Source organism: Oncorhynchus masou, chromosome 17 (genome assembly GCF_036934945.1).
Source record: "Oncorhynchus masou masou isolate Uvic2021 chromosome 17, UVic_Omas_1.1, whole genome shotgun sequence".
Classification (NCBI taxonomy): domain Eukaryota; kingdom Metazoa; phylum Chordata; class Actinopteri; order Salmoniformes; family Salmonidae; genus Oncorhynchus; species Oncorhynchus masou.
This window is the reverse complement of record NC_088228.1, coordinates 41,163,047-41,187,674: the sequence shown is the minus strand read 5'-3', so window position 1 is coordinate 41,187,674 and position 24,628 is coordinate 41,163,047.

Below are 24,628 nucleotides of genomic sequence, written 5' to 3'. Positions count from 1 at the left end.
GCCCCTAGAGTTCCAAGAGGTTAAAATCGGCCTGAAAATCTATGGCATGACTTGCAAATGACTGTCTAGCAATGATCAACAACCATCTTTTTTTATTTTACCTTTATTTAACTAGGCAAGTCAGTTAAGAACAAATTATTGACGGCCCACTTGTAAAGCCCCCCCTCCCCCGACCAAACCCTCCCCTAACCCGGATGACCCTGGGCCAATTGTGTGCCTATGGGACTCCCGATCACGGCCGATTGTGATACAGTCCGGGATCGAACGCGGATCTGTAGTGACGCCACTAGGGGTATGAACACTGAAGGTATATAAACGCTGATGCTATGCAGTGGCCAATAATGTTTTCATTTCATTCTTATTTTCTTCATATTTTCAATTCCATTTATATTTCACAACGTGGCTATAGATTTGGATGAGGTTTTTTTCTCACCTGAGTAGCCTCGTTTCACTGCCAAAAATAAAATTAAACCATCTAAATAACAACACAATGTCAAATACAGGTAGCCTAATTAAATAATTAACATCCAATCACGCTCTCGCCGGAATTCCACTAACAGTCCGTATGTAGCCAAATGTAGCTGCTGCTCATGTTGGTATCTGTAGTGATGGGGCAAAAGTAGGACAGGGAGACATGCTCCCGACCCCACTTGGGTACCCTGCAGCATCCACCGAGAGGCTCTTGCTGCCAATGGAATTGACACATTTTTTTTAAAATTGAGAGACGAGCTTAAAGTTTTCTTTACTGACCATAATTTTCACTTGTCTGACCGCTTGCATGATGACGAGTTTCTCACATGACTGGCCTATCTGGATGATATTTTTCTCGCCTGAATGATCTGAATCTAGGATTACAGGGACTCTCCTCAACTATATTCAATGTGCGGGACAAAATTGAGGCTATGATTAAGAAGTTGGAGTTCTTCTCTGTCTGCATGAACAAGGACAACACAGGTCTTTCCATCATTGTATGATTTTTGTGTGTGCAAATGAACTCAAGCTTACGGACAATGTCAAATGTGACAAAGCGAAGCACCTGAGTGAGTTGGGTGTGCAATCCCGGATGACACAAACAACTTGATCCATTATCCCTTCCATGCCCTGCCTCCAGACCACTTACCGATATCTGAACAAGAGAGCCTCATCGAAAATGCAACAAACGGGTTCTGTGAAAATGAAATTGAATCAGAAGCCACTGTCAGATTTCTGGATTGGGCTATGCTCTGAGTATCCTGCCTTGGTAAATTGCGCTGTTAAGAAACTGATGCTCTTTGCAACCACGTACCTATGTGAGAGTGGATTCTCGGCCCTCACTAGCATGACAACTAAATACAGGCACAGACTGTGTGGAAAATTATTTAAGACAGACTCTCTCCAATACAACCCAGCATTGCAGAGTTATGTGCATCCTTTCAAGCACACCCTTCTCAATAACCTGTGGTGAGTTTAACAAATTAGGTTTTATATGTAATATGGTTAAATAAAGAGCCAAATTATTGATGATTATTATATTATTATTTGTGCCCTGGTCCTATAAGAGCTCTTTGTCACTTCCCACGAGCCGGGTTGTGACAAAACCTCACACTCATTCTTATGTTTAATACAGTGCCTTGCGAAAATTTTCGGCCCCCTTGAACTTTGCGACCTTTTGCCACATTTCAGGCTTCAAACATAAAGATATAAAACTGTATTTTTTTGTGAAGAATCAACAACAAGTGGGACACAATCATGAAGTGGAACGACATTTATTGGATATTTCAAACTTTTTAACAAATCAAAAACTGAACAATTGGGCGTGCAAAATTATTCAGCCCCTTTACTTTCAGTGCAGCAAACTCTCTCCAGAAGTTCAGTGAGGATCTCTGAATGATCCAATGTTGACCTAAATGACTAATGATGATAAATACAATCCACCTGTGTGTAATCAAGTCTCTGTATAAATGCACCTGCACTGTGATAGTCTCAGAGGTCCGTTAAAAGCTCAGAGAGCATCATGAAGAACAAGGAACACACCAGGCAAGTCCGAGATACTGTTGTGAAGAAGTTTAAAGCCGGATTTGGATACAAAAAGATTTCCCAAGCTTTAAACATCCCAACGAGCACTGTGCAAGCGATAATATTGAAATGGAAGGAGTATCAGACCACTGCAAATCTACCAAGACCTGGCCGTCCCTCTAAACTTTCAGCTCATACAAGGAGAAGACTGATCAGAGATGCAGCCAAGAGGCCCATGATCACTCTGGATGAACTGCAGAGATCTACAGCTGAGGTGGGAGACTCTGTCCATAGGACAACAATCAGTCGTATATTGCACAAATCTGGCCTTTATGGAAGAGTGGCAAGAAGAAAGCCATTTCTTAAAGATATCCATAAAAAGTGTCATTTAAAGTTTGCCACATGCCACCTGGGAGACACACCAAACATGTGGAAGAAGGTGCTCTGGTCAGATGAAACCAAAATTGAACTTTTTGGCAACAATGCAAAACGTTATGTTTGGTGTAAAAGCAACACAGCTCATCACCCTGAACACACCATACCCACTGTCAAACATGGTGGTGGCAGCATCATGGTTTGGGCCTGCTTTTCTTCAGCAGGGACAGGGAAGATGGTTAAAATTGATGGGAAGATGGATGGAGCCAAATACAGACCCTGGTGCTGGAGGGGGTACAGCTGACCCTGGTGCTGGAGGGGGTACAGCTGACCCTGGTGCTGGAGAAGGTACAGCTGACCCTGGTGCTGGAGGGGGTACAGCTGACCCTGGTGCTAGAGGGGGTACAGCTGACCCTGGTGCTGGAGGGGGTAGAGCTGACCCTGGTGCTGGAGGGGGTGCAGCTGACCCTGGTGCTAGACGGGGTACAGCTGACCCTGGTGCTGGAGGGGGTACAGCTGACCCTGTTGCTGGAGGGGGTACGCAGCTGGATGTTATATGTTTGAAGTGGTACGGGACTATAAGCGTTTGGGAAACACTGCACTAGATGACTAACAGGGGTGCAGTTTTGAAACCACCACGCCTCCATCTTGGCATTCCCCCACCTATGTAAAAATATTTTGGAAGCATGAATTAATAACCTGATCTACTGTATACATAAATCATTGAGCGCAATGGAACAGAGGTTAATCTAGGAAAAGGTGATATTTTTAAATAGAGCATGTCTATTTAATTTTGATAGATATTTGGCCAAGTTAAGTGTTTTGGAAACCTCAGAATCTGCTCTTTCCGATATTAAATAGGAATCAATACCTGCATGTAACTCCGTAGGAGGATTTGAAAAAGTAACTTTTTGGTGCTCTGGGGAAAAAATGTCCTCTTACAACTGCTTATAACTCGTTCTCTTCACGAAAATCTAATAACATTAGTGTTTCCTATTTAGGAAAAGTCAAGGTCAGAGAGGTGCATGACTTATAGAATTGCCGAGATATTTCCATTTTAAATTGACATGCCGTCAAAATGGCTTCCTCGGCGCTTCCAGTGTCACAGTCTGTATAATCACTGCCTTCTCAACACATGGAGACGATAAATATTATGAGCGTTTTCAGTGCTGTTTTGGGACAGAACATTTCAGCCATTAGCCTGGTGTCAGCATACAACACAGTGCTGTTTTGGGACAGAACATTTCAGCCATTAGCCTGGTGTCAGCATACAACACAGTGCTGTTTTGGGACAGAACATTTCAGCCATTAGCCTGGTGTCAGCATACAACACAGTGCTGTTTTGGGACAGAACATTTCAGCCATTAGCCTGGTGTCAGCATACAACACAGTGCTGTTTTTGGGACAGAACATTTCAGCCATTAGCCTGGTGTCAGCATACAACACAGTGCTGTTTTGAGACAGAACATTTCAGCCATTAGCCTGGTGTCAGCATACAACACAGTGCTGTTTTGGGACAGAACATTTCAGCCATTAGCCTGGTGTCAGCATACAACACAGTGCTGTTTTGGGACAGAACATTTCAGCCATTAGCCTGGTGTCAGCATACAACACAGTGCTGTTTTGGGACAGAACATTTCAGCCATTAGCCTGGTGTCAGCATACAACACAGTGCTGTTTTGGGACAGAACATTTCAGCCATTAGCCTGGTGTCAGCATACAACACAGTGCTGTTTTGGGACAGAACATTTCAGCCATTAGCCTGGTGTCAGCATACAACACAGTGCTGTTTTGGGACAGAACATTTCAGCCATTAGCCTGGTGTCAGCATACAACACAGTGCTGTTTTGGGACAGAACATTTCAGCCATTAGCCTGGTGTCAGCATACAACACAGTGCTGTTTTTGGGACAGAACATTTCAGCCATTAGCCTGGTGTCAGCATACAACACAGTGCTGTTTTGAGACAGAACATTTCAGCCATTAGCCTGGTGTCAGCATACAACACAGTGCTGTTTTGGGACAGAACATTTCAGCCATTAGCCTGGTGTCAGCATACAACACAGTGCTGTTTTGGGACAGAACATTTCAGCCATTAGCCTGGTGTCAGCATACAACACAGTGCTGTTTTGGGACAGAACATTTCAGCCATTAGCCTGGTGTCAGCATACAACACAGTGCTGTTTTGGGACAGAACATTTCAGCCATTAGCCTGGTGTCAGCATACAACACAGTGCTGTTTTGGGACAGAACATTTCAGCCATTAGCCTGGTGTCAACATACAACACAAGAAGAAAAAGGTTTGTAGAGAGAAAGAAAAAGAGAAAGAAAGAACGTTTGCGGAGGAGAGAAAGTGACCAGATTGATCCGCTGTTTACAGGTCTTTTTCACAGTTGGCTGGGCCCTGTCAGAACACCACAGAGCCCCCCCCCCCCCCCCCACTGGACTAACAATTCTAAGGAAATTCTAGGGAGAGCGCTTATGTAATGTTACCTGTAGTGTTTGAGTGTCCAGCTTTCCAATAGTTAGGGGAACATTCTATCTATGTGTGTAAAAACTGAGAACCTTTTTAGCATGTTTTGATGTTCATGTTAGGAGAACATTCCCTTCATGTCAAGCAGAACTTGGTTACAATGTTCTCAGAATGGTGCAATATGTAGAAATCACTCGACCATTTCCTGGTTGTTAAAATTCTAATTGTTCGTCTAGTTTCAGTTTCTGTGACAAAACAAGCAGTCATTGTGTAGACAATCATTGTACCATCTAAACCAGTCTGACATATGGTGTACAAGACCAAAAGTAAAAGACACAAAAATAATACTTAATGTTCTAGACATGTTTAATGAAAACGTTGCAAGAACAATCCTGTGTCCAGTTTTTGGAACGTTATGAGAATATTCCACCAACCTCACATCAACCATACACAGAACACGTTTGCAATGTTCTCAGAATGTAAGATATTAACGTTATAGACACGTTTCATGGGAATGTTGCAAGAATATAATTCAGGGCGTCGCCTGATGGTCCCAAAGAAATGTTCTCCAAAGATGTTTTGTTTAATTACACATCTTGTTACTGTTGCCAGGTCCATCAAGGCCCTGATTGGTGAACCACTGATCCATTCACAGCTCTTTCTGTCTGTTGGCAAGGTTAGGGAAACTCACACACATGGATTTTAACATACTGAGTTTTCAACCTACATATTTGACACAGATGATTACATTGTGCATAATCATTTATACATTAAGGACACTCAAACAGCGCTTTTAACATATAATGTTTTAAATGTACATACTTAACAAACATGATTATACTTGACATACATTGTGCATGTTCATTTATACAGCAACATGTCCTCACCTGGGATCCGTAACTCACAAGCTCTTGGTTCACGGTACGCCGATTTTCCTGCTACGCCACCTTGTCCGTGTCAGGTATCTGTTCATTCTCTCGTCATTGATTTGATTTACTTACTGTATTTCAACACTGTAAGAGTTTTCTGTATAGTTGTCTGTTGGTGGGCCATATACATTTAATGATACTCCTTAATCACTATGATCAATAAAAGTTCTTTAACAGAAATTAGATTGACTTCAAAGTGCCTATCTATACTGGCCCAATAAGCACAAGCCCTAGATATATCCCTTATTGGGACAGTGGTTTGGGTGTTCATCATTGGTGCTGGTGGCCTCTGTTCAGGACACGCTAAAGGAGTCATCCTACTCTCACATTCTTAGCAATATACAGTATGTTATTGTCATCATTTTGCAACAGTTACAACGCACCTATCTGATCTAATTCAAATGTATTTCGGTAGAATTCGAGATAGCTGAGTATCCTAAAGAGAACTCTCTCGTCTTTTTGAAATCCATACCACATATACAAAACAAACATCAACTCTCATCAATGCATTTTTGTAACATTCCTAAGTGAAAGGAAGATGGGATCTGTGTTCTTACCCTGCTTAACCTTTTCCTTGTGGAGATGCTCCCATTATTTTGACTTAATCGAGGAGAAAGACAACAACATTTTAAACTCTGCAATCTCTGCAAAGACGGCATTGATCTCTTCGTCCAGAAACAGGAAAAAAATCAATACACATTAGGATAATAAACAAAGATGCATGAGTAATATTTCCGAGTGTTCTCACAAAATGTTTATATAAACAATCTAAATGTTAGATAAATGCAATTAAAAATATCGACATTAACATACATAATAATAAGTATTCATTCCCCTTAACTTCCGCATTCGGTTGTGTTACAGCCGGAATTCAAAATTGATTAAAAAACTTCTTATGGACAGGGGGCAGCATTTTCACATTGGGATGAATAGCGTGCCCAGAGTAAACTACCTCCTACTCAGTCCCAGATGCTGATATATGCATATTATTAGTAGTATTGGATAGAAAACACTCTGAAGTTTCTGAAACTGTTTGAAGGATGTCTGTGAGTATAACAGAAAAAATCCAACCAGGAAGTGGGAAATCTGAGGTTTGTAGGTTTTCAACTCAGCCCCTATTGAATATACAGTGGGATATGGGTTATCTTGCACTTCCTAAGGCTTCCACTAGATGTCAACCATCTTTAGGACGTTGTTTAAGGCTTCTGTGGACATTACGGATACTATTTGGAATTTTTGTCTGCGTTGTCGTGATCACTCAAGCCTGTGGATTTCTGAACATAACGCGCCAATCTAACTGAGGTATTTTGGATCTAAAAATAGTCTTTATGGAACAAAAGGAAAATTTATTGTGTAACTGGGAGTCTCGTGAGTGAAAACATCCGAAGATCATCATAGGTAAGTGATTAAATTTTATTGCTTTTCTGATTTTCGTGACCAAGCTACTTTGATGCTAGGTGTTCATAATGTTTTGTCTAGTGATCGATAAACTTACACAAACGCTTGGATTGCTTTCACTGTAAAGCATATTTTCAAAATCTGACACGGCAGGTGGATTAACTTCTTCGATATAGGGGGCGCTCTTTTAATTTTTGGATAAAAAAACGTTCCCGTTTTTAAACAAGATATTTTGTCAAGAAAAGATGCTCGACTATGCATATAATTGACAGCTTTGGAAAGAAAACACTCTGACATTTCCAAAACTGCAAAGATATTATCTGTGAGTGCCACAGAACTGATGCTACAGGCGAAACCAAGATGACATTTCAAACAGGAAATGGCCCAGATTTTGAGGGCGCTGTGTTCCAATGTCTCCTTATATGGCTGTGAATGCACCAGGAATGAGCCTACACTTTCTGTCATTTCCCCAAGGTGTCTGCAGTATTGTGACGTATTTGTAGGCATATCATTGGAAGATTGACCATAAGAGACTACATTTACCAGGTGCCCGCTTGGTGTCCTCCGTCAAAATTATTGCGTAATCTCCAGCTGCGTGCATTTTACCATTTGCTTCAGAGGAGAAAGTCAACTGCCACGAATAATTTAACATCGAATAGATATGTGAAAAACAACATTTTTCTAACGTTTTTGTAAACAACGTTTGCCATGTTTCTGTCGATATTATGGAGTTAATTTGGAAAAAAATTTGGCGTTGTAATGACTGAATTTTCGGGTTTTTTTATTAGCCAAACGTGATGAACAAAACGGAGCAATTTCTCCTACACAAATAATCTTTTTGGAAAAACTGAACATTTGCTATCTAACTGAGAGTCTCCTCATTGAAAACATCTGAAGTTCTTCAAAGGTAAATTATTTTATTTGAATGCTTTTCTTGTTTTTGTGAAAATGTTGCCTGCTGAATGCTAGGCTTAATGCTGTGCTAGCTATCAATACTCTTACACAAATGCTTGTGTAGCTATGGTTGAAAAGCATATTTTGAAAATCTGAGATGACAGTGTTGTTAACAAAAGGCTAAGCTTGTGAGTGAATATATTTCTTTCATTTCATTTGTGATTTTCATGAATAGTTAACGTTGCGATATGCTAATGAGCTTGAGGCTATGATTACGCTCCCGGATACGGGATTGCTCGACGCAAGAAGTTAACAAAATGATAAACTGTGTTTTGCTATATTGCACTTGTGATTTCATGAATATAAATATTTTTTGTAATATTATTTGAATGTGTGCTCTCCAATTCAACGGTTGTTGATGACAATTATCCCGCTAACGGGATAGGTAGCGTCAAGAAGTGACTTGCCTAGTTAAATAAAGGTACATTCTTTTATAATAATTAATGGAAAGCAGACTGAACCAGGTTTTCATTTAGGAATTTGCCTGTCCACTACCCCCATAAAAATCGATCAGTATAAGCTATTGGATTTTTTTCCATCGGATGTGTCTCAATCCACCACATCCACCTCTGTCGCATCTGCAGTGAAAGGTGACAGAGCTAGAACAGTGTTTGTCAGTTCATGAGACATCCCAAAAATCCATTTCGACTGCAGTGTTTGGTTTGGCCTACAAGCTATTATGAACCCCTCTATGGAAAGATAAGACTCTCACGAGCACTCTCCCTTTTGCTCTACGACCCCCACAAGCATCATGGTACTCGTCTGAAGACGGTACAGCCAATCTGCCGATCTTTAGGTTCCGAACAGTTTGGTCTACACACTAACATGGAAAGGTGAGACTCTCAGGAACATGTACATGTTGGTTGTTTTGCTCTAGAACGCCCACAGGCCTCACAAGACAAGTCTGAAGGTCCCCCGGTACAAGTTGAAAAAATGTATGGAAGTACAGTAAATATGAAGACTGTTTAGTGCCAAAAATAAGAGATTTGAAATGCATAAAAAAAATTATAATAACAAATGTTTCCTGATCTTTCTAAAATCTCTCAGATAATACAGACAAGTCAGACTAAGTGTTGTTTCATGTAGTGAATCTGTCATTCAATCCGTTTGTATGGGTTAACTTCTTGACGCTACCCATGCCGTTAGCGGGATCATTTTCGTCAACAATGCTGAATAGCATAGTACAACAGTCAAATAATATTACTAAAAAATATTCATATTCATAAAATCACAAGTGCAATATTGCAAAACACAGTTTAGCCTTTTGTTAATCCAGCTGTCGTCTCAGATTTGGCTTTACAGCGAAAGCAATTGAAGCGTTTGTGTAAGTTTATCGATAGCATAACATAACATTATGTACACTAAGCATTAAGTAGCTAGGTCACAAAAATCAGAAAAGCAATCAAATTAATCGTTTACCTTTTATGATCTTCAGATGTTTCCACTCACGAGACTCCCAGTTACACAACAAATGTTCCTTTTGTTCCATAAAGATTATTTTTATACTCAAAATACATCCGTATGTTTGTCGCGTTATGTTCAGAAATCCACAGGAAAGAGCGGTCACGACAACGCCGACGTATATTCCAAATAATATCCATAATGTCCACAGAAACATGTCAAACGTTTTTTTATAATCAATCCTCAGGTTGTTTTTAAAATATATATTCGATAATATATCAAACGGGTGTGTAGGTTTTTCAAAAACACCGGGAGAAACAATGGCCGCTTTACTCTGTAGAGCAAAACTCACTCTGAGAGCCCCCACCTATCCACTTACGCAATGTGATCTTTCACACTCATTTTTCAAAATAAAAGCCTGAAACTATGTCTAAAGACTGTTGACACCTTTAGGGAAGCCATAGAAAAAGGAATCTGGTTGATATCCCTTTAAATGGAGGATAGGCATGCATAGGAACAGAGGTTTCAAAATAAGAGGCACTTCCTGATTGGATCTTCCTCAGGTTTTTGCCTGCAATATCTGTTCTGTTATACTCACAGATAATATTTTTACAGTTTTGGAACCTTTAGAGGGTTTTCTATCCATATATGACAATTATATGCATATTCTCATTTCTGGGGCTGAGAAATAGGCACTTTCAAATGGGTACGTTTTTTAGCCAAAAACGAAAATACTGCCCCCTACATGCAAAAGTTTAATAACAGTAAGGCCAAATACAATGTTTAAACAATGTTTAATAAAAATATATAAATATATATATTGTTTATACTTCAAGGGATCTTAAAATTCCAAATCAAATAGTAAAATGATCCTTGGTATGACCTTCTTAAAACAATACCCATCTTCTTTGAGAGACACTGGAAAACCTTCTTTGTCTTTGTGGCTGAATATGTGTTGCACTACTCAACTGAGGGATGTGTGGTGTACAGAGATGAAGTGGTCATAAAAAATCATGTTAAACACTATTATTGCGAGCACATACAATGTATTAAATGACTTTTTAAGCACATGTTTACTACTGAACTTATTTAGACTTGCCATAACAAAGTTGAGTTGAATACTTATTGACTCAAGGCATGTTAGCTTTTCATTTTTTTTTAGTTTGTAAAATACATTTTGGAGAAAAAAAATAATCTATTTTGACATTATGGGGTATTGTGTTGGGTAGTGACAAATACAATCTATTTTAAATTCAGGCTGTACCACAACAAAATGTGTAAAAAGTAAATCGACGTGAATACTTTCTGAAGGCATATTGCTAAGAATGTGAGAGTAGGGAGTCTCCCCTACCAGGTCTCAAACCCAGGCCACCAGCACCAATGAGATTTGAAATTACTTGACAGGCAGTGCAGATCTGAAACAACTTGATGTAAACAATAGGGTGAATGCACTTTGAAGTAAATCTCAGCTCTGTTAAAAGTACACTCAATCATTTTTTGTTGTAGCTGGAAACTGATTTTTAATGGAATATCTTTATAGGCGTAAAGAGGCCCATTATCAGTATTCATTGTTGCTCTTTTGCACCCCAGTATCTCTACTTGCACATCATCATCTGCACTTCTATCACTCCAGTGTTAATGCTAAATTGTAATTATTTTGCCACTATGGCCTATTTATTGCCTTACCTCCCTAATCTTACTACATTTGCAAACACTGTATATAGATTTTTCTACTGTGTTATTGACTCTACTTTAGTTTTATCCAATGTGTAACTCTGTGTTGTTGTTTGTGTCGCACTGCTTTGCTTTATCTTGGCCAGGTCGCAGTTGTAAATGAGAACTTGTTCTCAACTGGCCTACCTGGTTAAATAAAGATTAAATAAATAAATAAAAACATCACCATCACTGTGTTCCAACAGCACGTTGTGTTAGCTAATCCAAGTTTATCATTTTAAAAGGCTAATTGATCATTAAAAAACCCCGTTGCAATTATGTTAGCACAGCTGAAAACTGCACAGCTGAAAACTAGCTTCATTAAATAGTACCCACAAAACACTAATCTCAACATCAACAGTGAAGAGGCTACTCCTGGATGTTGGCCTTCTAGGCAAATATGTCAAATATGTAAGTTGAAAACACTATGTTAAAAGCACTATGTGTGCGTATCCCTAACCTTTACAAGAGAGCACTGTGCATACCTGCCTGTCAATACATGCAGATGAATGCAAAATAGAAACACTCACTGACAATGGCGTGCTTTTTGCATTTCATGAGCAGAGTTTCAAGTCATTGCTTAGATAGAGTGGAATGGAAAATGTAATGGAAATTACCTCCCACACTGCCAACATTGTCAATATGTCAGTATGTTGTTTTGGGGAAAGAGATAGAGAAAGAGAGCTGGAGAGAGTATTGAGTCCAGGCACGGACAGCATTTCCCTCCTCCTCTCTCCCCCTTCCCCCAGCTCTGACATTGAAGGGACTTAATGAGAGAAAAGTGTCTTTTCCGATTCGCCTGTATTCTACTGCTCTGAGATCGAAGAACAAAAGTGAAAAAAAGAGAGAGGGGGAGGCAAAGAGAGTGAGAAAAATAGTTTGGGTGCAGCATTGTCTGTGTGTGTCAGCTGCCCTCTCTCTCACTGCTGTCAACATTCTAAACTTCAGAATCCTTTCAAGACACAGCGAACAAGGCAAAAGGCTAAACAAACAAAAACAAACTGACACACCCAGTGTTTCCCCTACACCCAGTGTTTCCCATAGGAGTTTTTTCAGCAGCGGTGATCAAGCAAATTTGTGCACAAAATTTGAGAGAAATAAGCTTTTGTTTTTATGGTACATTTTTGGGATCTTTTATTTCGGCTCAGGAAAAACGGGACCAACACTTGTTGCGTTTGTTTTTTTGTTCAGTATATATATACACATTAAAATGTAAAAATACAGTCATGGTATGCACAAACCACCCAGAAAAACTGTTACATTCCTGAATGGCACCAGAACATCAAGGTATTTCAAAAACAAATTGTTCCAGCAATATGGTGCATTAAAACTAAACGCAGATTTTCCTAGCCCAGTGGAGACCCTAGGAAACACAATAGTTAATTCAGGCGCCTACACTTCGACAGAAAAGTTATACAAGATGGAAATGTATGAAAAATGGTCTTATAAACAAAAAGAGAGTAATGTAGAGCTCATCGGGTCTTTAGTGAAGTTCAGCTAACCTTTTGATACTAGATGCAGTGATGAGTATTAAAACTGTCGCCTGTAACAAAGTGAGGGGCACTATGGTAGATGGCATCCAAAGAAGTAGTATCTGCACTTTGATAAATAATATGAACATAATCAAAAACAGATTAAAAGGTTGACTGAATAATCTGCTTCCTACTGCGTAGAGAAAGACACTATATGTTTCTGTAGAGAAAGGCAACTTTAAATCTTATCTTCTTAACCAGCTCATCTATATGTTTTTTTTAAACATCAAATCCATATCAATGCAAATGCCTCAGTATTTATATTGGGTAACATCATCGAGTTAGTGAACATGTAGTTAATCTGAAACCCAGCCAGAAGCCATGAATTACAGGTGTCGTGTCTTTGGCTATGCCAGATTAAGTGATATGACATGCTATTCTATAAAATAATTTCTCCGTAATGAATATTACCTGATTGAGCTAATCATGTAAATGTAATTAACTAGAAAGTCGGGCACCACAAAATAATATTTATAGAGCTGTTATCTTCCGAATAAACTCTTAAAGACCTAGTAATATTTGACATCAATAGCAGTCAATATTAATCGTCATCTTAATTCAGTCTCATCTGAAAGTTGTAAATTCTTAGTTATCTGCACGAACCCTGGCTAACAAGTTGAATCAGCAATGCAAAATGGGGTTTAATTATTTATTTACTAAATACCTAACTAATCACACAGCATTACACATACACATAATTAAATCATAACTTGATTACAAATTACGTCATAAAGGAAAACGTCCCTAGCGGGCAGAACAGATATGACAGCTTGTTACACAAAAGAAAAGGGGCTGGGTTTGAGTGAAAGAGCGGGAAGACTGAGAGACAAAGGGAGAAGCTGTGCTATCGTAAATACAGTATCTTATGCATTCTAAATTACCGGCCATTTGGAAAAGGAAAATGCAATAAATATTTACTCTGAGCTGTGCTTCGGTAGGTTGGTGGTAGATGGAAGGCAGTGTTGTCCAACCGAGTCCTTTGTCCTTTGAATGTCTCTGGTTGTCAATTGGATACGTTGTAGTAACGTCGTTGTGTGATAGACGGGATATTCCTTCCTAACCCTCGTTTGCAGCGGCTGTTGCTAACTCAACGGCTAGGAGGTATCACTTCTGTAGTGAATAAGAGTTCAAAGTTCATACCATTCGCAGCCAAAGCTCACGCTGATGTTGGCTTCATTCTGTAGTTATTATCTGAACCATTCTGACATCGGACCGTCGTCCTCAAATCCTCGGAACAGGAGGTTATATTCTCGTCAAGGGCTTATATAGGAAGGGAGGGGAGGGCTTGTTTGAAAAGTTTTATAGCCCATGTCCCTTCACAGGGGTGGGCCACTGATTGAGCAGAGCCCTATCTTATGAAAACCCAAATCTCACATTTTAGAAGCTAAAATCACATTTCATTCCATTACAAATAATTTCATATTCAAAAATTTAAATTGAACAACAATTCCATGTGAATCCGATAACTCTGATGTGTAGACTTTCCACTGTAGAGTTTATGTCATCTTATCATATTCATTAAGTACCACCGCATATGTTCAATGAGTCGGATTACCAGAATATAGTTCATTTCTCCCCCACCCACCTTCTGATGTTCCCAGAATCTCTATATTAACCAAGGGTTTTGCAAATGTAACATCAGTAGGGTAGAGAGAGGAAAAAGGGGTAAAGAGGTATTTATGACTGTCATAAACCTACCCCCAGACCAATGTCATGACACAGGTTACATCTGCACTGAGCTAAAGGCAAGCAACACTGAAGCATGCATGAGAGCACTAGCTGTTCCAGACGACTGTGTTATCACACTCTCAGTAGCCGATGTAAGTAGGACCTTAAAACAGATCAACATTCACAAGTCCTTAGGGCCATACACAATAATCCAGACGGATTCTTCAATGAGTCGGGCGCGAGGGATATACTACAGACACCTGACCAGGCCCAGATCCCAGTGATTCACTGGAAAAGGAAACATAGGTTTCATGGAAAGAGATCAGGATGCCTTGTGAGGATCAGGCGACAAGTGGCTGATCAGCCCTTGCCTTCCGTTCTGCTAGCTAACGTTCAATCACTGGGGGAAAAAATGGGATGAACTGAAACCACGTATATATATATATCTACCAACGGGACGTTAAAAACTATAATATCTTATGGTTCACCGAGTCGTGGCTGAACAACGGCATTAAGAACATACAGCTGGGGGGTTATACACTTAATAGGCAGGACAGAATAGCAGCCTCTGGTAAGACACGCGGCAGGGGCCTTATGCATATTTGTAAAAAATAGCTGGTGCACGATATCTAAGGAAGTCTCAAGGGTTTGCTCGCCAGAGGAAGAGTATCTTAGTTTTACATAATTTTTATCAGCATGTTAAATGTGCAACCAGAGGGAAATAACCTCTAGATCACCTTTACTCCACAAACAGAGACGTGTACAAAGCTCTCCCTCACCCTCCATTTGGCAAATCTGACTATAACTCTATCATCCTGATTCCTGCTTACAAGCAAAAAATTAAAGCAGGAAGCACCAGTGACTCGGTCTATAAAATAGTGATTAGATTAAGTAGATGCTAAACTACAGGAATATTTTGCTAGCACAGACTGAAATATGTTCCGGAATTCTTCCGATGGCATTGAGGGGTACACCACATCAGTCACTGGCTTTATCAATAAGTGCATCAAGGACGTCGTCCCCACAGTGACTGTACGTACATACCTCAACCAGAAACCATGGATTACAGGCCAAATTCCCAATGAGCCAAACGGTAGAGCTCCGGCTTTCAAGGAACGAGACACTAACCCGGAAGCTTATAAGAATCCCACTATGCCCTCTGATGAACCATCAAAGGGTAGCCTAGTGGTTAGAGCGTTGGACTAGTAACCGGAAGGTTGCAAGTTCAAACCCCCGAGCTGACAAGGTACATAATCTGTCGTTCTGCCCCTGAACAGGCAGTTAACCCACTTTTCCTAGGCCGTCATTGAAAATAAGAATTTGTTCTTAACTGACTTGCCTGGTTAAATAAAGGTAAAAAACACAAAAAAACAGACAAAGCTTCAATACAGGACTAAGATGGAATCATGCTACACCGGCTCCGACACTCATCGGATGTGGCAGGACTTGCAAACTATGACAGACTACAAAAGGAAGCACAGCCGAGAGATGCCCAGTGACACGAGCCTACCAAACAAGCTAAATAACTTCTATGCTCGCTTCGAGGCAAGTAACACTGAAACATGCATGAGAGCATCAGCTGTTCCGGACGACTGTGTGATCATGCTTTCCGCAGCCGATGTGAGTAAGACCTTTAAACAGGTCTACAATCACGCTGATCCTCAACACGGGGGCCCCTCAAGGGTGAATGCTCAGTCCCCTCTTGTACTCCCTGTTCACTCATGACTGCACGGCCAGGCACGACTCCTACACCATCATTAAGTTTGCTGATGACACAACAGTGGTAGGCCTGATCACCGACAACAATGAGACAGCCTATAGGGAGGAGGTCAGAGACCTGACCGTGTGGTTCCAGGACAACAACCTCTCCCTCAACGTGAACAAGAGGAGATGATTATGGACTACAGGAAAAGGAGGACGGGGCACACCCCCGTTCTCATCGATGGGGCTGTAGTAGAGCAGGTTGAGAGCTTCAAGCTCCTTGGCATCCACATCACCAACAAACTAACATGGTCTAAGCACACCAAGACAGTCGTACAGAGGGCACGACAAAACCTATTCTCCGTCAGGAAACTAAAAAGATTTGGCATGGGTCCTCAGATCCTGAAAAGGTTTTACAGCTGCACCATCGAGAGCATCCTGACTGGTTGCATCACTGCATGGTATGGCAACTGCTCGGCCTTTGATCACAAGTTAATACAGAGGGTAGTGCGTACGGCCCAGTACATAACGGGGCCAAGCTTCCTGCCATCCAGGATCTCTATAACAGGCGGTGTCAGAGGAAAGCCCTAAAAATTGTCAAAGACTCCAGCCACCTTAGTCATAGACTGTTCTCTCTGCTAACGCACGGCAAGTGATACCGGAGCACCAAGTCTATGTCCAAGAGGCTTCTAACCATCTTCTACCCCCAAGCCATAAGACTCCTGAACAGCTAATCAAATTGCTACCTAGACTATTTGCATTGCCCCCCCTACGCTGCTGCTACTCTCTGTTATTATCTATGCATAGCCAATTTAATAACTCTACCTACATGTACATAATTACCTCAATTACCTTGATTCCGGTGCCCCCGCACATTGACACATTGACTCTGTACCGGTACCCCCTGTATATAGGCCCACTATTGTTATTTACTGCTGCTCCTTATTTCTTACCTTTTGGGGGTGATTTTCTTAAAACTGCATTGTTGGTTAAACCTCTCTAGGATAGGGGACGCTCGAGTCCCACTTGGCCAAAAACCAGGGAAAATGCAGTGCAGCAAATTCAAATAAATTGATAGAAAAATCAAACTTTGATTAAATCACACGTAAGATACTCAATTAAAGCTACACTCGTTGTGAATCCAGCCAACATGTCAGATTTTAAAAAGGCTTTCTGGCGAAAGCATAAGAAGCTATTATCTGATGATAGCACAACAGTAAGCAAAGAAGGTAGCATATTTCAACCCTGCAGGCGCTACACAAAACACAGAAATAAAATACAAAACATGCCTTACCTTTGACAAGCTTCTTTTGTTGGCACTCCAATATGTCCCATAAACATCACAATTGGTCCTGTTGTTTGATTAATTCTGTCCATAAATATCCAAAATGTCAATTTATTTGTCGCGTTTGATCCAGGAAAAACAGCTTCCAAAATGCTCAACGTCACTACAAAATATTTTAAAAGTTGCCTATAAACTTTGCCAAAATATTTCAAACGACTTTTGTAATACAACTTTAGGTATTTTTAAACGTTAATAATCTATTAAATTGAATACGGGTCTATCTGTTTTCAATAGAGGACGAGAGGAAACTAACACTACTTTTCATGTCTTGGCCAACGCTCAACAGTATTACGCAGTTCCTAGATGGGCTACTTCTTCATTGCACAAATGAATAACCTCAACCAAATTCCAAAGACTGGTGACATCCAGTGGAAGCGGTAGGAACTGAAAACAAGTTCCTATGAAATATCCTAATAGCCAATGAGAACTCAGTAAACAGACAGAGACCAAAAAAAAAAAATCTGAACGGTTAGTCCTCGGGGTTGTGCCTGCTACATAAGTTCTGTTATACTCACAGACATGATTCAAACAGTTTTAGAAACTTCAGAGTGTTTCCTATCCACTATTATTACTAATAATATGCATATCTTATGTTCTTGGCATGAGTAGCAGGAAGTTGAAATTGGGCACGCTATTTATCCAAAAGTGAAAATGCTGCCCCCTATACCTTAAGAAGTTAAGGGCTTGAAAGTAAGTATTTCACTGTTGTATTCGGAGCATGTGACAAATACAATTTGATTTGATTACCAGGATGTATACTCGGAGCATGCGCTGACCAACTGGCAAGTGTCCTCACTGACATTTTAAACTCGTCCCTGACCGAGTCTGCAATTACTACATGTTTCAAGCAGATCACCATCGTCCCTGTGCCCAAGAACACCAAAATTGTACATTTACCAAGGATTAGAAAACTTAGCTAGACAAGGAAGCCTTGAAATGGTGTGATAATTATGAAGATCACTACTATCCCCGTCCTTATGGAGTGGCAGCACAAGAGATGATTCCCTACTTTTGGAATATTTCCTGGTAACAATGTTAAATAAAACATGTGGGCTATTGAGCAAACAGTGATGGGCGCTGGATTTATTGTTGTCTATTGCTAGCAAAGCAGCTAGGAATAGTTTTTTCGTAAATAGCCTGAAAAAAAGCTTTTACTATTATTTATTTGATCATTAAGCAAGTTTCCGCTATCAGCATCCAGCCCAATATCATTGTGTATAGGCTTAGAAGTTATTTAAAAGATATACGATTGTGATTAAATGCATCAATGATGGCAATTATTTATGTAATGAGGCCAATGTCTGAATTACTTTGTTGTGGCAGAGAGGATGAAGTAGAACACTTCTGGAGATTTGACAGTTTCACAGAATTTAGCTGGGTTCCCATTACAATCCAATAGACCGGTTGAAATGGCCACTCCACCAACTTTACCTCTAGCCCAGATCTTGATGTAAGCCAGTTTAGGAAGTAAGCTCCTAATGCATTAACCCAAGTCCTTTGCGATTTTTAAATTCACATGGAAAATCAAATAAGTTACATTCAATGGGCAGATGCAGGCCCTATCTGATGGTTGATATTGATATAGTTTGCATGGCTATGAGATTGCATAGAACTGCAGAATTTGGTCTATCCCTATTAGTAATAGAGGAAGGAGTAGAAATTGGAATTACTTTTCCAAGGTTAGCACCATAGGGCCTGTCGATATGGGGAACTCTCAGAGTAACCAATGATGTTACAAACTGATTATCGTGCCCTCTTCTTGATTTGAAAACCGAGGGTGTGTTTAAGTTTATGGAATTCACATTTGAACTAAATGCAGTGGATGAGCAGACCAAGGTGGGCTTCTCTTTTGAGCTAACAATAGCAGATCTAAGAGTGGAGTTCAAATACATGGGTACAAGATAATTTGATCCCACATGCACTACGACAGCAGCACCCCTTGGATGCTGTCGTAGCAGAGGAAATCCTGTCATGTCTTTCACTGTAGCCCCCGGGTAGCACAGGGTTTTTGCTCCAGGAACCGAGATGTGCCTCACCATGGAACTACCAATGAGGACGGCTGGAGGAAGGTGAATGGCCATGGACGTCCAACCTCTTATGAGCCTCCTTGAGAACCGACGGGAGATGGGGGACAGAGGACCCACATCATCGTCCACCCCCGAGTTGGTCAGCAGGATGGGATCCCCCAAAGCCCTTTCAGCCCCATTCACCAAAGAACGCTGCCTTAAGCTGGGTTTATGGTGTGTGACGTGCCTCCACTGGGATGCAGGATCAATAACCACGGCATCCACCAGCTCCTCATAAAGCCTCCTTGCTCTGTTATTCTACAAGGGGGAGGGGGGTCCAGGATGTGAAGGGCAGGTGAGATGGGAGGGGGGAGGTGACTTCATTACGGAGGGGTCTCTGCAGTCCTGGCCAGTCAGTCAGAGAGTGCAGACATGGTGGCAAGGCAGTAGCACGACATGGAGGCGGAGGAGTAGAAAAGGAAAAGGTCTTAGAGTGGAACCTATCCAGCTGTCATGACGTTGGCCTGGGGGTAGGTTTATGACAGTCATAAATACCTCTTCCCCCTTGTTCCTCTCTCTACCCTACTGAGGTTACATTTGTAAAACCCTTGGTTAACATAGAGATTCTGGGAACATCAGAAGGTCGGGGGAAATGAACTATATTCTGGTAATCCGACCAATTGAACATATGCGGTGGTACTTAATGAATATGATGTCAGTTCAGTTGTCATCTGAGACATTCTCACCAATGATAAGATGACATAAACTCTACAGTGGAAAGTATACACATCAGAGTTATCGGATTCAAATGGAATTGTTGTTCAATATAAATATTTTAACATGAAATTATTCGTGATGGGATGAAATGTGATTTTAGCTTCTAAAATGTGAGATTTGGGTTTTCATAAGATAGGGCTCTGCTCAATCAGTGGCCCGCCCCTGTGAAAGGACATGGGCTATAAAACTTTTCAAACACGCCCTCCTCTCCATTCCTATACAGTATAAGCCCTTGATGAGAATATAACCTCCTGTTCCGAGGATGTAGGACGACGGTCCGATGTCAGAATGGTTCAGATAATAATTACAGAATGAAGCCAACATCAGCGTGAGCTTTGGTTGCAAATGGTATGAACTTTGAACTCTTATTCACTACAGAAGTGATACCTCCTAGCTGTTGAGTTAGCAACAGCAGCTGCAAACGCAGGTTAGGAAGGAACAGACAGAGTATCCCGTCTACCACACAATGACGTTACTACAACGTATCCAACTGACAACCAGAGACATTCTTCAAAGGATTCGGTTGGGCAACACAGCCTTCCATCTACCACCAACCTACCCGAAGCGCAGCTCAGAGTAAATATTTATTGTATTTTCCTTTTCCAAATGGGCGGTAATCCGGCACGGCCAAAGACACAACATACTCTGCAATGTCTCCATTTGCTTCTGGACGTCCAATTCAGACAAATATTCCTCAGTAAGCTGAGTTTCCACATTGGAAATTTGGTCGATCAATATTATCCCGGAACTGTGCAAAATAGGTGCAGCTCCTACATGGGATGAAATGTGCACCGTTATCTCTGAAGGTGGTAGTTGTCATACCCTGACCTTAGTTATACATGTTTTATGTATAGTTATGGTCTGGTTAGGATGTGGTGAGGGTGGATATGTGTTTTTTGTCCTATCTAGGGTTTTTGCATATCTATGGGGGTTTTGTATGTCTAGGTAATGTAGGTCTATGGTGGCCTGAATTGGTTCCCAATCAGAGGCAGCTGTTTATCGTTGTCTCTGATTGGGGATCCTATTTAGGTTGCCATTTACCATTTTGGTTTGGTGGGTTATTGTCTATGTGTAGTTGCATGTCAGCACTCGTTCTACATAGCGTCATGTTCGTTTTGTTGTTTTGTTAGTTCGTTTAGTGTTCTTTCTTTATTAAATGAAGAATGTGTTCATATCACGCTGCGCCTTGGTCTCATCAATATGTCGAACGTGACAGAATAACCCACCAAATAAGGACCAAGCAGCGTGTGAATGGGGAGCGGACATCCTGGGCCCGGGAGAAAGGTGAGTGGAGGACATCCTGGACCTGGGAGGAGGTAATGGCAGGGGACAAGACCCTGCCATGGAAGCAGGTGGAGATAGCACAGGAGGAAAGGAGACGTTACGAGGAGTCAAGGCAACAACAGAAACCCCAATAATTTATTTTGGGGGGGGCACATGGGGCAGTCGGCGGAGCCGAGGAGTAAACCAGAGCCTGGGAGAAGGAGGATTCGGAGGAGAGAAATGGGGGAGTTGTTGAGTTGGTGGAGGACGCAGGGATTTGGAATAAAATAACGTGTTGTCAGTTTGGTGCCAACTGAGTCAGCTCTCCGTACTCGTCCTGAGAAGTGTGTTAAAGTTCCAGAACAATTGATGCCGGCTATACACACCAGGTCTCCAGTGTACCTTCAAGACCCAGTGTGTCCTGTGCCAACTCCTCGCACTCTCCCTCCAGTGCAGTACATCCTGTTCCTCCTCCCCGCACTCGCCCTGAGTTGCGTGTCACCAGCCCAGTACCACCAGTGCCGGCACCACGCACCAGGCCTGCAGTCTACGCATCCGGCGACAGTACCCAGTCCAGAGCGTCCGGCGACAGTACCCAGTCCAGAGCATCCGGCGACAGTACCCAGTCCAGAGTGTCTGGCGACAGTACCCAGTCCAGAGTGTCTGGCGACAGTACCCAGTCCAGAGCGTCCGGCGACAGTACCAAGTCCAGAGCATCCGGCGACCGTACCCAGTCCAGAGCGTCCGGCGACAGTACCCAGTCCAGAGCGTCCGGCAACCGTACCCAGTCCAGAGCGTCCGGCGACAGTTCACAGATCCTGCAACGACGGGCCACAGTCCGGAACCTCCAACGACGGGCCACAGTCCGGAGCCTCCAGCGACGATCCCCAGTCCGGGGCCTCCAGCAGAGGTCCCCAGTCCGGGGTCTCCAGCAGAGGTCCCCAGTCCGGGGTCTCCAGCGACGGTCCCCAGTCCGGGGTCTCCAGCAGAGGTCCCCAGTCCAGGGTCTCCAGCAGAGGTCCCCAGTCCGGGGTCTCCAGCGACGGTCCCCAGTCCGGGGCCTCCAGCGACGGTCCCCAGTCCGGGGTCTCCAGCGACGGTCCCCAGTCCGGGGTCTTCAGAGATGGTCCCAAGTCCGGGGTCCCCAGTCCGGGGCCTCCAGCGACGGTCCCCAGTCCGGGGCCTCCAGCGACGGTCCCCAGTCCGGGGTCTCCAGCAGAGGCCCCCAGTCCGGGGTCTCCAGCAGAGGTCCCCAGTCCGGGGTCCCCAGTCCGGGGCCTCCAGCAGAGGTCCCCAGTCCGGGGTCTCCAGCAGAGGTCCCCAGTCCGGGGTCTCCAGCGATGGTCCCCAGTCCGGGGTCTCCAGCGACGGTCCCCAGTCCGGGGTCTTCAGAGATGGTCCCAAGTCCGGAGTCCCCAGTCCGGGGCCTCCAGCGACGGTCCCCAGTCCGGGGCCTCCAGCGACGGTCCCCAGTCCGGGGTCTCCAGCACAGGCCCCCAGTCCGGGGTCTCCAGCAGAGGTCCCCAGTCCGGGGTCTTCAGAGATGGTCCCAAGTCCGGAGTCCCCAGTCCGGTGCCTCCAGCGACGGTCCCCAGTCCGGGGCCTCCAGCGACGGTCCCCAGTCCGGGGTCTCCAGCAGAGGCCCCCAGTCCGGGGTCTCCAGCAGAGGTCCCCAGTCCGGGGTCCCCAGTCCGGGGCCTCCAGCAGAGGTCCCCAGTCCGGGGTCTCCAGCGACGGTCCCCAGTCCGGGGTCTCCAGCAGAGGTCCCCAGTCCAGGGTCTCCAGCAGAGGTCCCCAGTCCGGGGTCTCCAGCGACGGTCCCCAGTCCGGGGTCTTCAGAGATGGTCCCCAGTCCGGGGCCTCCAGCGACGGCCCCCAGTCCGGGGTCTCCAGCGACGGTCCCCAGTCCGGGGCCTCCAGCGACGGTCCCCAGTCCGGGGCCTCCAGCAGAGGTCCCCAGTCCGGGGTCTCCAGCGACGGTCCCCAGTCCAGAACATCCGGCGATGGTCCACGCAGCGGGGGTTCCCAGCCCGGCGCCTATGGCAAGGATCCGCAGTCCAGAGCCTCCGGCGATGATCCACGGGTCAGTGCTACAAGAGTGGACTCAGTGTAAAGAAGGGGGTCGTCCAGAACCAAAGCCGCCACCGAGGGCAGATGCCCACCCGGACCCTCCCCTATAAGTTCAGGTATGCGGTCGGGAGTCCGCACCTCTGGGGAACTGTCACGCCCTGACCTTAGTTATCTATGTTTTATGTATTATTTGGTCAAGTCAGGGTGTGACGAGGGTGGGTATGTGTGTTTTTTCCCTTTCTTGGGTTTTTGTATATCTATGGGGTCAATCAATCCACATAGTCAATCAATCCACATAGTGTGATAGTTAGTTAGATTGAATCACACAGTTTGTAGGATCACCACAGTTATGGGCAGCAAGACAGAACCCAACCACAGACTAAAAGCCAGCCAGCACTAGGACCCACAATAAACACATTCAAGGCACAAACCTCACCAGCATAACAACAGCAAGGAGAGAGCGGTGACTTCCTCAATGTGATTAAAGACTGGGGCCCTTCAAAACTAAAGCACAACAGAGGCCTTGTTACCAGTATGATAGCCAAGAGAGAGCGGTGATTAAAGACTGGGGCCCTTCAAAACTAAAGCACAACAAATGCTTTGTTACCAGTATGATAGCGAGGAGAGAGCGGTGATTAAAGACTGGGGCCCTTCAAAACTAAAGCACAACAGAGGCCTTGTTACCAGTATGATAGCCAGGAGAGAGCGGTGATTAAAGACTGGGGCCCTTCAAAACTAAAGAACAACAAATGCTTTGTTACCAGTATGATAGCGAGGAGAGAGCGGTGATTTAAGACTGGGGCCCTTCAAAACTAAAGCACAACAGAGGCCTTGTTACCAGTATGATAGCCAGGAGAGAGCGGTGATTAAAGACTGGGGCCCTTCAAAACTAAAGCACAACAGAGGCCTTGTTACCAGTATGATAGCCAGGAGAGAGCGGTGATTAAAGACTGGGGCCCTTCAAAACAGCAATGCAATATTACACTATTGTCCAATGTGTTAACAGCCAGATGAAACAAATGTAAATGG